This window comes from Bos javanicus, chromosome 22 (assembly GCF_032452875.1).
Source record: "Bos javanicus breed banteng chromosome 22, ARS-OSU_banteng_1.0, whole genome shotgun sequence".
In the NCBI taxonomy this organism is placed as follows: Eukaryota; Metazoa; Chordata; class Mammalia; order Artiodactyla; family Bovidae; genus Bos; species Bos javanicus.
In genome coordinates this window covers 56,096,935-56,115,513 of record NC_083889.1, presented here as the reverse complement: position 1 = coordinate 56,115,513, position 18,579 = coordinate 56,096,935, and the positions used below count along the sequence as shown (strand labels likewise).

The following is an 18,579-nucleotide window of genomic DNA, read 5'->3' as shown; positions in this document are numbered from 1 at the left end:
CTCTCTCCAGACATCTCACATGACTTTCAACTTCACTCCCAAGCTCTGCTCACACTTCTGTTCCTTCAGGAAAGCCTTCTCTGTCAGCCCTCCATGACCCGCTTCTCCACCCTGCTGATTCCTCCTCATACACTGTCATTTCCTTGTCTGTATCCCTTTCATCAAAACATAAGCTTCTTAGGGCAAGAACTCTGGCACCTGCTAGGCCAAGTATTTATTAAATATCCATGTTTACTGAATGAATGACTTAAAAATATAAGGCAAACTTCAAAAGTTTCTAAGACATTCTGGACTTCCTTCTTTCTTCCTCAACCATCTCCCTTACTCTTAAACTCCCTGATTTTTCCACTTAATTCTTCTTGTTCTCATATTTCACTTTGTGATTATTAATTTTATTAATTATTTGTCAATTACTTACCTCCCACTTATGACTCTCTATAATTTAACATTTTCCAATAAAATGCTTCTTGTAAAAATTCAGAAAATATGGTAAAATATAAAGAAAATTTGTGAATAATATCACCATACAGAGGGAACCACTAATAGTGTTTGATAAATTTTCATTTGGGCTTTTTATTTTTAATTCTGCTAATGATTTATAAATGCTTAACTGTTGTAACCACTATTATCAATTTATCCTTTTTTTTACTATGAATTTATATACTATGTACTTATAAAAGTACACAGTATTATATGCATACTAGCTTGCTTTGTTCTTAACCCAACTAATATCATACCATCACATTATTTGAAACTTCCTTTTCTGTGGTCTGAATGTTGATGTCCCCCCAAAATTCTTAGGTTGAAATCCTAAAACCCAGTGTGATTGTTTGAGGAAGTAGGGCATTTGAGATACGCTACAGTCAGCAGGTGGGACCAGTGCTCTTATAAGACAGACCCCACTCTCTCTAGTTCCTTCCAAGGTGAGGATACGACGAGAAGTCTGAGGCCCAGATGAGGGTCCTTACCCAGCCACACAGGCACACAGATCTCGAATGTCTAGCATATGAACTGTGTGAAATAAACCCTGGTGTCTATATACTTCTCAGTCTGTGGTACGTGGTTATAGTAACCCAAATAAGCTAAGCTATCTGTTTTTAAAAATTCAATTTCCTTAGAAAATTCTGACAGCACATATGGATCTCCACTATTTAATTCCTATACAGTATTTCACAGTATAGATGGAAGAATTTATTTGTGCATTTTCTTGATAACCATTTAGATTATTTCCACATTTCTGCGAGTCCAAACATATAGGCCTACTCAGGCCTGCTGCTGGATGTGTGATTTTTTTTTTTCCCCTCCAGGTGAGACATTAAGATAAGATCCTAACTATTGAAGGTCCATCCCAAACTCATTTTTTTGGCAGCCGCTCCCGTTCACTTAAGTTCACTGTCATTTCTGCTTCTGCGTAGCTCATAGTGATGGTTCTTATGCTTTTATATTCTGTGTGTTGATGTTGTATTGTTATATAGTTTTTTATGCATTAAGGTTGCCTTTCATCAAATTAAAAATAAGGACCTTGGAGGATTACATCTCATCTTTTCTGTATCCCAACTGCATAGTACCCTATACATAGTAGACTGTATTATGCATAGTAGCCTTTGACTGTGTGGATCACAACAAACCGTGGAAAATTCTTAAAGAAATGGGAATACCAGACCACCTGACCTGTCTCTTGAGAAATCTGTATGCAGGTCAAGAAGCAACGGTTAGAACCGGACATGCAACAACAGACTGGTTCCAAATCAGGAAAGGAGTACGTCAAGGCTGTATATGTCACCCTGCTTATTGAACTTATATGCAGAGAACATCATGGGAAATGCTGGGCTGGATGAAGCACAAGCTGGAATCAAGATTGCTGGGAGAAATATCAACCACCTCAGATATGCAGTTGATACCACCCTTATGGCAGAAAGAGAAGAAGAGTTAAAGAGCCTCTTGAGAAAGTGAAAGAGGAAAGTGAAAACGTTGGCTTAAAACTCAACATTCAGAAAACGAAGATCATGGCATCTGGTCCCATCACTTCATGGCAAATAGATGGGAAAACAGTGGAAGCAGTAGCAGACTTTACTTTTTTGGGATCCAAAATCGTTGCAGATGGTGACTGCAGCCATGAAACTGAAAGATGCTTGCTCCTTGAAAGAAAAGCTATGACCAACCTAGACAGCATATTAAAAAGCAGAGATACTACTTTGCCAACAAAGGTCCGTCTAGTCCAAGCTATGGTTTTTCCAGTAATCATGTATGGATGTGAGAGTTGGACTATAAAGAAAGCTGAGCACCGAAGAATTGATGCTTTTGAACTGTGGTGTTGGGGAAGACTCTTGAGAGTCCCTTGGACTGCAAGGAGATCCAACGACTCCATCTGAAAGGAAATCAGTCCTGAATATTCATTGGAAGGACTGATGCTGAAGCTGAAACTCCAATACTTTGGCCACCTGATGGGAAGATCTGACTCATTGGAAAAGACCCTGATGCTGGGAAAGATTGAAGGCGGGAAGAGAGGGGGATGACAGAGGATGAGATGGTTGGATGGCATCCCTGACTCAATGGACATGAAGTTGAGTAAACTGAGGGAGGTAGTGAAGGACGGGGAAGCCTGGCGTGCTGCAGTCCATGGAGTTGCAAAGAGTCAGACATGACTGAGCGACTGAACTGAAGTGAACACGGAAGACATTCAATACATATTTGTCAAATGCCCTGAAAACTTTAAAACAATACATGGTCTTATCTGATAGGCTTACTTTATTTCTTTATTCCAAAATAAAACATTAGACAGGTTAATACTGCTTTAGATTTCATCTTCTCCATTTGTAGATATGAACCTCATAAAGGACAAACCACCTTACTCAAGTCTAAAATATTCTATCTGTGGTTTCTTTTTTCCCACCTGTCTTATAAAGAGAAACATTATGTGGCAGTATTCCTACTTCAAGAAGTGATACTAGGGAGAGTGACCTCACCAAAATGGCAGACTAGGAAATACTGGCCTCCCTCCCTCACAGAGACAATGAGTTAACAACAGACAGACAAGAAGTGACAGCACCTGGGCCACTGTAAACGCAACACTAGGCTTCAATGAAAGGGGTAGGAAAACAGTGGTGTTTGGCATTCTGCACTCATGCCACTTTCCCTGCAGAGCACAGTGTGGAGCAACCAGAAGAAAACGGTCACGCCTGGACTCTTCCCTCGGAAACACAAACCAAACAGACCACATGTCCAATTCTGGCTTGTCTGAGAACCGTCTAAGGGACTGGCTTCGGTCTTGGATAACTCTGAGCACTAAGAGAACTAGGAACCAGAGCTGCAAGACACTGTAAGCAAGATGCAAAGGCACCTTGGAGCTGCAGTTCTGCAGGCAAACCCCAGGGGGAGTTGAGATTAGACAAAGGCTTGAGAGGCTGGGATAGGTGATTTTTTCCAAATTTTTTCAAGTGCCTCGGCAAAAAACGACAAAGCATATAAACAAACAGGCAGGGCCCAATTAAAGGAACAAAATTAAGCTCCAGAAACAGACTCTAAAGAAACAGATCTATGAGTTGACTGACAAAGAATTTTAAATAACTGTTGTAACAGTCATTTCAATATGTGGTATTGGAAAAACTGGACAGTCACATGCAAAAGAATAAGACCACTAAGCCAAAATGGATGAACGACTTGAGCATAAGGCCTGAAACCATAAAACACCTAGAAGAAAACCTAAGTAGTAAGCTCCTTGACATTAGACTTGGCAATGATTTCTTGGATTTGACGCCAAGATCAAAAGCACCAAAAGTAAAAATAAACAAATGAGAATACATCAAACTAATAAGCTTCTGGAAAGCAAAGGAAGCCATCAACAAAATGAAAAGGCAGCCTAGCGAATGGGAGAAATATCTGCAAGTCATACACCTGAAAAGGGGGTAATACCCAAGATATATAAAGAATGCACGCACCTTAACAAAAAGTCAAGCTGATGAAAAAATGGGCAGAGGATGTGAACTGCTGCTGCTGCTGCTAAGTCGCTTCAGTCGTGTCCAACTCTGTGCGACCCCATAGACGGCAGCCCACCAGGCTCCCCGTCCCTGGGATTCTCCAGGCAAGAACACTGGAGTGGGTTGCCATTTCCTTCTCCAATGCATGAAAGTGAAAAGTGAAAGTGAAGTCGCTCAGTCGTGTCCGACTCTTAGCGACCCCATGGACTGCAGCCCACCAGGCTCCTCCGTCCATGGGATTTTCCAGGCAAGAGGACTGGAGTGGGGTGCCAGTGCCTTCTCCGAATGTGAACTGACATTTCTCCAAAGATGACAAAAAACAGCCAGCAAGCTTATGAGTAGATGCTCAACGTTACTAATCATCAGGGAAATGCAATCAAAACCATAATGAGATACTGCCTCATACCTGAAAGGATGGCTACTATCAAAACCAAACCAAACCCAGAAAACAAGTGTTAATTCACAACAGCTAAGAGGTAAAAGAAAACCAAAGATCTAACAGATAAATGAATCAACAAAATGTGGTCTATACACACAAGGGAATATTATTCAGTCTTAAAAAGGAAGGAAATCCTGTCACGTGCTGCAAGATGGATGAACCTTGAGGACATTATGCTTCGTGAAATAAGCCAGTGAGAAAAAGACAAACACTGTATGATTCCGCTTACATGAGGTATCTAGAGTAGTCAGATTCAAACAGAAGGTAGAATGGTGGTTACCAGTGGCAGAGGGGAAGGAAGAAAGGAAGAGTTTTGAAAATGGGTAGAGAGTTTCTGATTTGCAAGATGAAATGGTTTGGAGATCTATTTCACAACAAAGTGAATATAATTACCACTACTAACTTGCGCATTTGAACAGTAAATCTTTTTAAAATTTGGGCCACACTGAGTGGCATGATCTCAATGCTCCAGCCAGAGACTGAATCCATGCCTCTTGCAGTGGGAATGCAGAGTCTTAACCACTTGACTGCCAAGGAAGTCTCTTAAAATAGTATATTTTGTTACACGCTTTTCCCCACATTGTTAAAAAACTGACATGAGCTGTTTCTGTCTATTTCCAAATATGCTCCTTGATTCAGCACTTTTGTTTCTTTAAGCCTCTCTCCTTTTCTTGCATTTAGGCATGAATATCAACCAACAGATGTCTCTCTTTTTTTTTTTTCCTCAGAAAAATAGAATATCCTCTAAATAAAAGGACATTCTCTCCAGACAGAAATGAAGAGTTTTGACAGTGACACATCACTGCAAGGCTTTAAAGATCTAGTACCAAAAAAAAAAAAAAGACTTACTGCCAAGAATCCTTATAAATGGACAAGCAGCTACTCCTTTCTGATTTGTTCTTTATAATATTTTATTACTCATATTCACACGATGTTAAAAAAGAATTCTTTAAAACATAACTTCTTAGTCTTCATCTAAATTCTATTTCTCATAGGTGGCCTTTTGTAAAGGACAATAATTACATTAAAAATAACTACAACTCTAAATGAAATAATTATATCCTGAAGTTTTGGTCTCTCAAGTGGGGCCCCCACACAATTGTTTACATTGCCCAGAGCATGCTGAACACGAACGCTATCACAAGTCAGACAGACAAAGGAGCAACTCCTCCCTCACAGGCCACACAAACATCTCTAGCAGTGAAAAATGACAACACTCGTGAAAAGAAAAGATCCAAAGACCACATATGTACGGACAACAAAGCAAACAAGAAGAGAAGGTTGCTGGGGATTCTTACGTCTTCCTGCTGAGAGGCCTGTCTTGGCGTTATGAAATGTCATTCTTTATCCTCAGCAATATCACGTGCCTTAATGTCTAAGCTATCTGATAGTATTGTATTATATATATTATATTATAACCTACCTCATATTAGCACAGTTTTAACAGTTTTCTTTTGTTAGTGCTCACATTTTTTTCTGCTTTTTACTTCCATCTTGCTATTTGTTGTAAATCTGTCCTGTGTGTTCTTTATTCTTTTATTCTTCTTTTCAACGAATCAAGCATTTTTCTATTTCATTTAACCTTGTCTGTTAGTTTTAATGCATTTTTGTGTTATTCTGTCAGTGGTGCCATGAATTACAGGGTTACAGGCTACCTTAAGCACCTTCCAAACAACCCTCCCCCGAGTCCTTCTTGCTACTGTTGTATATTTTATTTCTACTATGTTTTAAGCCACACGGCAGTCATATTATCATTTTAAAGTTCTATCTTTAACCAACGTAAGGAAATATACATGAAGGCTGTACACAGAATGAACAAAATTAAGTAATACTATTCCAGCTAAACTGGTATTTGCTGAAATCCCCTACAGATTCGTGTCACCTGGCAGCCAGGGACTCAGGGAGTGTGCTGTTAGTGTACAAAGTCACAGGCACTGTGTATCTAACTGGCCCTCCATGGAATTCACAGCCTCCAGCCTCAGCAGCGTGGAGCTTTTAGAACACTAGAGGAACCCTGATGTAGCTCTAAGACACACAGGTACACGGAATAGGGACCTCAACTCTTTCTCTTACTTAGCCTGACATTATCATTTTATCTCATCCTTTCCTCCTACTGGAATGTTTCCAAAAACGCTATAGAACAAATTACTACATTGGACAAAAACGTCTGTTAACTAAACTATTAAGATCTTTTAACTTTGCTGTGTTGCAATCACACACAATTACCATTTTTATAGGCTAAAACTGCTTACCTATTGGCAACTGCATATGGCTTAAAGCAATACTTAGCGTAATAAGTATAAGATATCTAGATTAAGGAAATCAAACTTACATTATATTAAGTGTAGTCTAGGCTACACTTAATCTAGATTTCCTTCACCCAAATCAGGATTTGGAAAACTAAGCTTTAATGTCTAAATTCAAACATTAAAAAGATTATCCTGTCTATGACACTCCAGACCAATGAAAGGAGAACGAAGCTCATGTTTAGCTCTTTAGTAACAAGAATCCAAGACAGAAGATAACTGCAAAATTGCTACAAGAGTGCTATTTTTTTTTTTAGCGGCTACAGGAAGAAACAAATGGATCCTAGTCTTTCCTACTGTACATGAGTGGCCCCCTAGGTTTCAAAAGGCTCTGTATGCGCTGAAAAACAGACTAACCTGGATTACAACCAGTGGAAATGAAATTTTCGGTGATTTCTTCTTTGAGGGCAAAAAAGACTTTAGAAGGCAAGTCTGTATCAAAGTCCCTCACATTTCTATTGTAATAAAAGCTTCCTTACAGAGGAATCAATGGACTAAACATATTTATCTTGGCTTTCTAATAAAATTGAAATAATAAAAGGCATACAACCAGAAAGGCACAGCAAACTTGAGAGGAGAAAGCAGTAGATAAGGATGCCAATAAAACTCTCTGGGAGGTGAGGAACGATAGTCCAGTAATAGAGGACAGCTTTGGGGTTTCCTCCAGTCGCATAAGTACTTGGTAGGGGAGTGGGTGGTGTGAAGCAATCAATAAGAAGCAAGCCTATTTATGCCAAAAGTATAGAAAAGTCAGGATTTAGAAGTATCAGGGGTTACTCTAAGGACAAGGGCACTGGGTTGAGTCTGAAAACAGAAGGACTGGATATGAGTATAGTGAGCACTTAGCTCAGCAGCTCATTTTCCTAAGGCACAGGAAGGTGATCAGTCCAGGGGTTTATTTTCTGGGGAACACTGAAACAAGGGACGAGAAACTGAGAGACTCTAAACTCTGAGGGATGGAATGAGGTACCACTCTAAGGACAGAAGGATTACACTGATAAATGAGAATTTCAGTCCTCTTCCTCCTAGTGTTCCAGCAAAAAAGGCAGCCAGGCCAATGACCACCACCACCATCCATCCACCAGCTAAGGCTAAAGTCTGAATAATTCGTCTGGAAAAGCTAACTGCAGAGCTGAAGAAAAGGGGTCTTCAGTAAAATGAGTCTCTGCCTAATTACTCTATACTAAAAGCTATCATTTACAAGCTTTCACAAAGGAGAGCTTCCCACCACAGCATTTTAATGCCTCCCTCAAATATGAAGAGAGTGTCATGGATGACCAGACACTTGAGAAAACCCTGTAACCAAAAAGACAGAGACTAAAACACCCAAGAAAAAAGAAAAACGGAAGGACTCTGAAGAGACAGAGACAATATAGGAAGAAAAAGAATCCTCAGAAACAAAAGAAAACAAAACCTTTACTAAAGGAATAGGATATTATACAAAAGTATTCATAGAAGAAAAAAAGGCCTTAGAAACTTTAAAACATGATAGAAACAAAATATTTTAAGGGAAGTATCGGAAAATAAGGAAACTTCCCAGGAATGAGGATAAAAGACAGAGGCAGGAAACGAAACAGAAGACCCGACCTGTGACTAAGAAGTGTAGGGGTTGGGGGATAAGATGCACAGTGCAGATGAGCCACAACTACATGCAGTGACACGGAGCAAGCCCAGAAAACACAGCTGCATAAAAAGCAACTCACAGAAGACGTGCTGCTGCTGCTCAGTTGCTCAGCGCGTATGACACTTTGTGCTCCCATGGCCTGCAGTCCTTCACTGCCTCCCTGAGTCCACTCAGACTCATGTCCATTGAGTCGGGGATGCCATCCAACCATCTCCTCCTCTGTCGTCCCCTTCTCCTCCTGCCTCCAATCTTTCCCAACATCAGGGTCTTTTCCAGTGAGTCAGCTCTTCGCATCAGGTGGCCAAAGTACTGGAGCTTCAGCTTCAGCATCAGTCCTTCCAGTGAATATTTAGGGTTGATTTCCTTTAGGATTGACTGGTTTGATCTACTTGCAGTCCAAGGGACTCTCAAGAGTCTTCTCCAACACCACAGTTCAAAAGCATCAATTCTTCGGCACTCAGCTTTCTTTATGGTCCAATTCTCACATCCATACATGACTACTGGAAAAATCATAGCTTTGACTAGATGGACCTTTGTCAGCAAAGTGATGTCTCTGCTTTTTAATACACTGACTAGGTTTGTCATAGCTTTCCTTCCAAGGAGCAAATGTCTTCTAATTTTACATAAGCTATAATATACCATTTTATAAAGCCCCAAAACAAATACAACTAAACAATGTCACATACATCATTTCACACTCTGAGAACCTGAAAGATGGCAGCACATGAGTCTATGAGAACTCCTTCACAAAAAATGTACAAGAATTCCTTGGTTAAGGATTCAGTGGTAAGGACTCCACGCTGTCACTACCAAGGGCCTGGGTTCGATTCCTGGTTGGGGAACTGAAATCTCATAAGCCGCACAGAGTGGACAAAAAAAAAAGGTCAAATCACAGATTTGCAAGCAAGTAGAATGTTTTATACTTCTGTGTTGAAAAGCAGAAGTCTGTGACTTTTAAATTCTTGGTTTCAACAATTCTCTGAAGGACTAAAAACATTAACACATACTGAAATAGTATTAATTTTTTAAACATCATTTGTTCCTATAGCTTATTGTTGGCCTAAAGTCACAATTCAGTCTTCCTTTGTCAGAATGCTTTTCAATGCTTCCAGCTGTGATTTCAAAAATGGTACTAGGACAATGCTGAATTGTGAAGGCACAGACAGTGAATGATAAGAGATGCAAAGTAACAGGAAGAAAAAAAATCACAAGGGTACAAAAAGGAGAGAGAGAAAAGACAGTATCTATAGAAAAATATATATCTAAAATGTTCAAATTACACAAAAAAGAATGGTCTCTGTTATTTTTCATACTGAACATATGATTCTGTGATTTATCAGTATACACGTCTATGTGGGTCTTATGTCCATGGTTCCTAGATCATGGCTCCCAAGACTCTTGGAATTCCTCAAGGGTAAAGCAGTGGGGAGTGCCTTGTTATAATACTTGGTATTTTGTCCTCAGTTCCTGAAATAGTTTCAGAGTATAAAAGTAAAATGGGTGTCTTATTATTGATAATCCCTTGCAACTACATCTGAATTTCTGCTAACGAGGTGACTTTTTAAGAGCCTAGGTAACCCATGCTTGGCGGGCGGCTAGTTGCCAGGGGAACCAAGCCGTGTGATAAGAGGGCTGGAACTTTCAGTCCAACTCATCCCACCCAACCCAACCCCCACCCCTGGGAAAGAAAGAGGGACTAGAGATTACACTCAGTCACCAGAGGCCAAGTAAATAATCCAGCTGCCTGGGTAATGAAACTTCCATAAAAATCCCTGAGGACTGGGTCCGGAGAGCTTCCAGGTTGGTGAACACACGGAGGTGCTGGGAGAAAGCAGGGAAGCTCTGATCTCTGCCCTCATACCTTTCCCTTTGCACCTCTTCCATCCACCTGTTTCTGAGTTATATCCTTTAGCAATAAAGCTGTAGTGTCATAAGTAAAATATTTTCCCAAGTTCTCTGGGTCGTTCTGCTTAATAGTAAATTAATCATTCCCGAGGAGCGGCTTATGGAAGGTGCTCTAGCCAGCTGGTCAGAAGCACAGGAGACAACTGGACTTGGGGCTGGCAGTAAAGGGCGACAGGAGGCAGCCTCACGGGACTGAGCCCTTAACCTGTGGGATCTGACGTTATCCTCACATAGCGTCAGAACTGCTTTAAACTGGAAGACACCCAACTAGTGTTGCAGAGGACTGTGTGGAAGGAAAAAAAACCCCAGACCTTTGGTGACCAAAAATGAAGTGTTTTGTGTGAGTAATAAAAGAGAGACACAAGAATAATTTTTCCTTTATACAACACTGATGTCTTTTGCAAAGATTTTTCTGCCAGTTTTGATGGTAGTTAATTTTTTTAAACCTCATTTTTAGGTGAATCCCACTAAAAGAGTAAAAAAATAACTGCCCATTAAAGTTAGTCTAGATGTGACAATGTGTGACTCATCTAAATTGAGGAAACTGATTTATTCAATTGATTTTATTCAGTAAAACTACAAATCTTCATAATGATGAAAGCAGGACGTAAAAGTCAAGCTTGTCTTGATTTCTGTACCAATCTACAAACCAATCTGTATCCTAATGCAACAGAAGATAAGGACACAGAACTATAAGCAGAAAACAAGGAATACATATCACATACTAGTAGGTAACCCAAGGCAGGTAATTTACACTGCAGCCTAAATTCCCCTGAGCTCTAATCGGATCATAAACCTTTATTTCCATTCTCACGAAGCTGAACTTCTGACAATTAGAAGACAGACTGAATTCTATCTTTATGCAAATAAACTTAAGCAAGGTCACCTTACACCTACGGCCCTCTGGGCAAACATTCTTAGGAAGAATACATTAATCTCACACATATTTATCTGCTTAAACTTAATTTGATTCTATATTCAGTGCAACTCATCACAAATCATGTAAAGACAATGTATGATAACCAAAGAATATGGAAAACGGAAGAAAGCTTAACAAAGAACTATTTCAAGTCCTAACAAACACACTTACAGTAACAAAATGGGGTAGATTATTTTCTTCAGCTGTTTTGTATTCTTGTAGCAGACAACAGTGCCACAGAGTAGAAAACTTAGACCCTGTTCTTTTGCCTAGAAGAATGTACAGTTGTGACCTGAGCCATCTACAGTGACTGAGAACAACCTACTGTTGTGGGAAAGGCTGTGATGAGCTTCGGCCAGTAGCAGGGCTGAAGATATTCCATGCGATGCTAAAGTGGTTCTTTCTATGTGCATCTGCATTGCTCCTCAACAGGAGACTTGCTCCCTAAGACTGTGTATGTTCTAATGTTCTAATCTCTATGTCAAAAAAGTCCCAGAAACCCATTTTCCACAGAGCATCTTCATATGGAAGGTTATATCAGTCTTTAGTTCCTCTGAAGCACTAGTCCACGATTAAACTTCTTACGAAGAAATGCTCAGAAATAGAGAGATCAGAATTAGGGTTCTCTTTCACCCTTATGGCCGTGCATTCATTTCGTGACTTTTCATTTCTAAAAGAAAAGTGCTGCTGAGATGGAAATCATCTCAATAAATGCGTGGCCAGTCATTACCAAAAAAAAGTCTCAATTCTGGTGAATTCAGCATCACTTCTAGAGTCATTGGTGCAGAACGGCTTTTGCCTCTGCGTTAACAATGACAGAGAACAGGGTATTACATGAACCAGGAGAGAAGAAACCCACAACAGAAAACCTTCAGCAGTGCTTGCTCTACAGCACTGCAGTCACATTCACAATACTCAAATCAAGATCTGTATCGTGAAGAAGCTCTGCGTTTATTGCCGACTTATCTTTGTTAGCTGCATCTTACAAAACAACCATTCCCTCACCAAAAAGAAACAAAAGAGTTTAGGAGGAAACTAAGGTTTTTCTTTTTAAGGTGATACAACTTTGAAGGTTCAAAGATGAAGCTGTTCAATTTCTACCATGGAACAGACTAATTTTAATGAAACACTACTTGCATATGTTAGACAGAATTGAAAACATATTTCCTAAGTCATTAGTGATACTATATACTTCAAAACATATGTTCATTTATTTTAAACTTGTTTTCATTTCTTTCTCTATTTGATATAATGAAACAGAGTAAGCAATAAAGTCCATTTTTGGAATCTCTTATTGTTTAAATATTTAGTTTTCCATTTAGTTGGGATGGAGAAGGGAATGGCAACCCACTTCAGTATTCTTGCCTGGAGAATCCCACGGACAGAGGAGCCTGGTGGACTGCAATCCATGGGGTCACAAGGGGTCGGACACGACTGAGTGACTAGCAATTTTAGTCAGAAATGCTATAGGCTTGAAAAAGACGTTAATAGTTTTCCCTATGTGGAGATGGCTTGAGAACCAAAAACCTTTAAACTTCCAAAGACAGCAGAGGTTTGCATGAAGAAGTTCACCAACTTCCCAGCACACTCCTGAGTCAGACCTCCATTCACAGCCTAACTCTCCCACAGTGTTTTACGTTTAAGAGCTCAACTCAGGAATTCCTATCGATAGCCACATAATTTTAGAAGAAATATCGGAAGCTTAGTCCAATTCCCAACTGGAGTCGTGGAGCTTTTTTCCTACAAGAGGCATGATGTGTGGTTCTCCAGCCTTTGCTGGATCGCCCAAGGCAGCCTACCTCAACACTGGACAGTTCTATTGTGGAATCTGTTCTTACATTCTGCTAGTGTCATATTCCTGAAAGTGAAGGTGAAAGTGAAGTCAGTCGTGTCCGATTCTTTGCGACCCCATGGACTGGAGCCTACCAGGCTCCTCCATCCATGGAATTTTCCAGGCAAGAGTACTGGAGTGGGTTGCCATTTCCTTCTCCAGGGGATCTTCCCAACCCAGGGATTGAACCCAGGTCTCCCCCATTGCAAGCAGATTCTTTACCAACTGAGCCACAAGGGAGGCCCAACATAATACACAGGAACAATTATATAAAATATGAAAATATAAGAGGCAAAGTAAAACGTGTGGGTGAGCAAAATAATTTGGAGGCTACTATTCTCCATAGTTTGGAGAAGGCAACGGCACCCCACTCCAGTACTCTTGCCTGGTGAATCCCATGGACGGAGGAGCCTGGTGGGCTGCAGTCCATGGTGTCGCTAGGAGTCAGACATGACTGAGCAACTTCACTTTCACGCCTTGGAGAAGGAAATGGCAACCCACTCCAGTATTCTTGCCTGGAGGATCCCAGGGACGGGGGAGCCTGGTGGGCTGCCGTCTATGGGGTCGCACAGAGTCGGACACGACTGAAGCGACTTAGCAGCATTCTCCATAGTTAATAACCTTCCCTTTATTTTTTTAAAAAATTTAGGTCACAGGAGGCCTACTATATGATTATGAATCTTCAACAGATATTAAATACTCATAAACAGTGTAGCATCAACCACATATAAATAAATGTTCAGCATCAGACTCCAAGGGCACCCAAATAATAGAGTGAAAGGCAAAAGAGTCCAGAAGTGGTGGCAAAGAAATGGGACTATCCAGCTCTCCATCACGCTTACTCCATGCACGTGGCAACCATGTACACAGACACACACACACACATGTACACACAAACATACACCCACACCCAGAAGGGGGATAAAGACCTGTGAGCCTATCTTTCATTATCCTTCCAACCTAAATCTAAAAACTGAATCTAATTTGACTAAATTTATCCACCTCTAACTGGAGGAGGAAATGGCAACCCACTCCAGTATTCTTGCCTGAAAAAATCCTACGGACAGAGAAGCCTGGTGGGCTATAGTCCTTGGGGTCACAGACAGTCAGACATGACTGAGTGACTGAGCATGAGCACTTAAAGGCCTAAGCTGGATTCTCCAGAATCTTAATATTCAAAGTGACCCCCAGAACATATCAAGCCCATTTCAATTAACATTTAAAATATAGTTATCCTTGAAATTAGTTTTCAAGTATAGTACTGTTTAGAAAACACTATCAAAATCCTTATTATACAGAAGTAGAAAATACTCTAAGTTTTTAAAGAAAATGTTCAGGTTGCCACAAGGAGTACCCTAAAAACAAGGCAAGGAAATGAAGAATGAGTCTTTGAGAAACTGCTCTATCTAGGACCTTTAAAAAAGGCAAGCAATTTAAATTAAATTAGGTTTTCATAGGCTCCCCTAGTAGCTTAGATGGTAAAGCATCTGCCTGCAATACAGGAGACCCGAGTTCGATCCCTGGGTTGGGAAGATCTCCTGAAGAAGGAAATGGCAACCCACTCCAGTATTCTTGCCTGGAGAATTTAATGGACAGAAAAGCCTGGCAGGCTACAGTCCATGGGGCCACAAAGAGCTGGACACGACTGAGTGACTAACACACACAGGTTTTCAAAGCACACTGTCTATCTTCTGGTTATTTAAAACCAAAACCACCTTGCTGACCAAAGTAAAAATCCTGAAGCTATTTACTAACTACAAGACATTATGCAAAAGTTCAGAATTTGTGCCAACATTTGTTAAAAGTTAGTTCCAAGACCAAGTTGGTAATTAAAAATAAGACTTTGGGATTATTATGACGGTTAACCAAGAAACTTTGTTTAAAATACACTGCAGCCAGTAAGAATCACAAACCTAATGCAGAAAAATTAGCCATTTCATTAAACACTCTCAGCAGTACCAGAAGGTATCAGCAGAGGGCCTCTAGAAACAGTGGTACGCAAGCTTTCTAAAAACATCTTTCCAAGTAAACCAGGACATGAATTACTTCCCTGGTAGTGATATTTGCCAAAAAGAAAGTATAAGTTCAAATTAATTTGTCAACATCTGGTTAAGACTCTAGCCCAGAAATTAAATCTGGGAATTTCTCTTAAACTAAAATAATTCACCCCCAAACAAAGAAAGCAATATTCAAATGTCAAATATTGCTTTTCAGGTTACCACTCTGCACTGTAGGACCAAACTTTTCTAACAGTTTAAACAAAAGTGCCAGCTCTTCAGAATATTATTTTAAAAAAAAAACCGTTTGATATCTATTGTTGTTCAGTCACTAAGTCATGGCTTACTGTTTGCAGCATGCCAGGCTTCCCTGTCCTTCACTATCTCCTGGAGCTTGCTCAAACTCATGTCCTTTAAGTTGGTGATGCCATGCAAACATCTCATCCTCCGTTGTCCCCTTCTCCTCCTGCCCTCAAGACATCTAAGATCATACAATCACAAATATGATAGAAAAGCAACATGTGCTATCTTACTGTAAGTAAATTAGGGCCCTACTGAACCAGGCAGATCCATATCACTTCTGATTTCCTAAGAAACTCTGTTATAATTTCAGAGGCTTCCTTTATCCCAGTAGGCTGAAAATTCTATTATTTGGAGTTGGGAAGTAATTTTTTTTAAAGATAAAACAAAGTTCACTAGCAAAGTCTTATAACATTCTTAAAATTAGTGGGCATCTGTATTTTTAAAGCACTATCAACAAAAATTTCAACTGTTCTGAATTAAATTCTATGACTTTCACCAGGTGAAAATCAAAGATATGAAAAAGATTGCAAAAAGGAAAAGAAACTTCAAACGAGAGTTAAATATATTAAAAGAAGCATATCGGATCTTAGAATCAGAAAAGTGATAGGGACTTCCCTGGCGATCCAGTGGCTAAGACTCTGGGCCTCCAATGCAGGAGGCCTGGGTTTGATTCCTGGTCAGGGAACTAGATCCCATGCTGCAACTAAGACCTGGAGCAATGAAATAAATAAACGAGAAAAGCGATAGCTAAGCTCTCGTAACCACATGTGGAAACTGTATTCTGTTTTGGAGACTATAGTTTAAGAAGAACACCGAAGAACTAGAACAACCAAGAGCTGATGGACCAGTATGACTAAGTATTCAAAATGACGATGTGAGAACACCCCAGCGCTTGCTCCAGCGGCACATATACTGAAATTGGAACACAGAGTATAGTAACGCGGGCCCTGCACAGGGATGATACTCAAATTCCTGAAGCACTCCGTATTTTTCATGGGCCTCTAGGGTCCTTAGTGAATTGTTTAAAACACAGATTTACATCTGTGACTGCCAAGGATCTTCCTGATTTGCAGTTTCCTGATGGAGCCCAGGGAGACTCCAAATTCATCTAGCATCCCAGAATCTCACTGCTAGAAGGCCATTCTTTAGGTCAGTTTTCTCTTTGAGCTACCTCCAGGCATTACTGATGGCTACAAGATTAGTTTTGGCAAGACCCACAACAGCAAAGGGTAGTAGTCAGAAGGATGACTTTTGTTACTCATCTGTAAAAGATGACCAGAGTTGTTTAAAAGTAGTAACAGAAGAAACCAAACAAGAGTAGTGGGAAAATCAGCCTCTGTCACTGCTCACATTCAAAAAGCTTATTTAAGTTATTTTGAAAAAAGAAAAACTTTGTCCCCCTTTCTTGTCCCCTACTTGATCACAACAATCATGTTCTTCAATTCTGACATACAAACAGGATAGAAAGACAAGAAAGCTGAACATGGAATCAGAAGGGACCCAGGGTCCCTAGTATCACAGTTAGTTGTATTACCTCAGGCTGTTTTTCCAACATTTTTGGATCTGTAAAATGAGGAGCTTGCTTAGGCTTAGCCCATAGCCTTAATAGTCTTTGAGTTTTTGCTAATCACCTGGCAATAGCCAGCGATCTTTTGGCGGAAAATCATTTGTGTTGCAAGGGGCTCATTTTGTAATCAAGGTTTCTAAATTCTTAGCTTCCTCATTACAATGATATTGAAATCTGTGTCAGGGCTCTTTACCCCAGTAAGATGTTACTGTGATAAAATAAAATGTAGTTCCCAGTTCTATTGCTCAGTCAGTAAAGAATCCACCTGCAATGCAGAAGACCTGGGTTGGCAAGATCTCCTGGAGGAGGAAATGGCAACCTACTCCAGTATTCTTGCGGGGGAAACCCCATGGACAGAGGAGCCTGGTGAGCTACAGTCCATGGGGTCACAAGAATCGGACACAACTTTGCGACTAAACTACCACCAACAAATATTTTACTTGATCTTTGGCTAAAGATATATTTTTGTAATATATAAACCAACAAATCCTTGCTAATTCTTTTTACAAAGAGATTTGTCCAAAGACTGATTTTTGAAATCAAACATCTTTTACATATTTTAAAGGATTCTATTTAGGAAATAAGATGCTTTCAAAGTCAAACCATAGATAAAATGAGAGACACTAATGCCTAATAAATACATGCTGATCCTGAAGTATGAAATCTGGTCTGCTCCCACTGACTGACGAAATCACAGGTCATGATGATGTAACACTGAAACAAGTCAAATATTAACAAATACTTACTAAAGCTAATACTTACAAACTAACTAAACAAATACTTACAATATTTTGCTAACTTGCCAAAGCTGCCTATCTTTCTTTAGATAAAATGCTGCATTATGATCATTGAAGAAAAACCAATCTGTTCCAGTAATTATCTTCTATCATACATGATCCTGGTCTGTCCTTCTATTTATCTACCTATGAGTCTTTGGGAAGCTAATAGTCACAAGACAAATTCTTGTAACAATGTTCTGGATTAAAAAAAAATAAAAAAGAGTAGTGGACTTTGGGGGCCAAAATTCTCCCTCCCTCCTAAGACCGAAGGCTACTGATAAAGTACTCAAATCCTCTGTGAATAAAAGGGGAAAGCAGAAGGTATAGGCACATACTATGTTCCTTTAGAGGTCTAACTACTCTAAGGTCTCTATATATTTTGTAATATAAAGGAAAAGGAGGTTAAATTCAACTTAAAGAGTGAACTTGCCTTTGCATTATGTTGAGCCTTCATCACAGAAGGAATACAACTCAGATGTTAAAAATAAAACCAAATAAAACTTGGAGAGGCATCCTTATGATGATAACTGTGCATGGTAAGTCTGCCAAGGTCAAGAACATCCTAGCTACACCTTCAATTCCACTCTTAGGACAACCACATTAAAAGTTAGTGTAAGATCATTAAGGATAATAAAGGCATCTTGTGGGTCACCACAGAAATATACTGCATTAGAACAAACATACACATTCTGGACCTCCTTGTGGCTCAGCTGGTAAAGAATCCACCTGCAAAGAGGGAGACCTGGGTTCGATCCCTGGGTTGGGAAGATCTCCTGGAGAAGGGAAAGGCTACCACGCCAGTATTCTGGCCTGGAGAATTTAATGGACTGTATAGTCCATGGGGTTGCAAAGAGTCAGACATGACTGAGTGACTTTCCCTTCATTTCACACATTCTAGACCTCTGAGTTAGGGTCAATAGCCTAAAAGTTAC

The 18,579-nt window shown here is 39.9% G+C and overlaps 1 protein-coding gene and 1 non-coding gene across 10 annotated transcripts in view; one reads left to right on the top strand and one right to left on the bottom strand.

Annotated features, from left to right (window-relative positions):
- TMCC1 (transmembrane and coiled-coil domain family 1) overlaps positions 1-18,579 on the bottom strand; it is a 156,626-nt gene that overhangs the window by 86,881 nt on the left and 51,166 nt on the right. The window lies entirely within an intron of this gene.
- On the top strand, positions 16,190-16,293 carry LOC133235813 (U6 spliceosomal RNA). Its single transcript, XR_009732674.1, has one exon. It is a non-coding gene; the product is annotated as a U6 spliceosomal RNA (small nuclear RNA).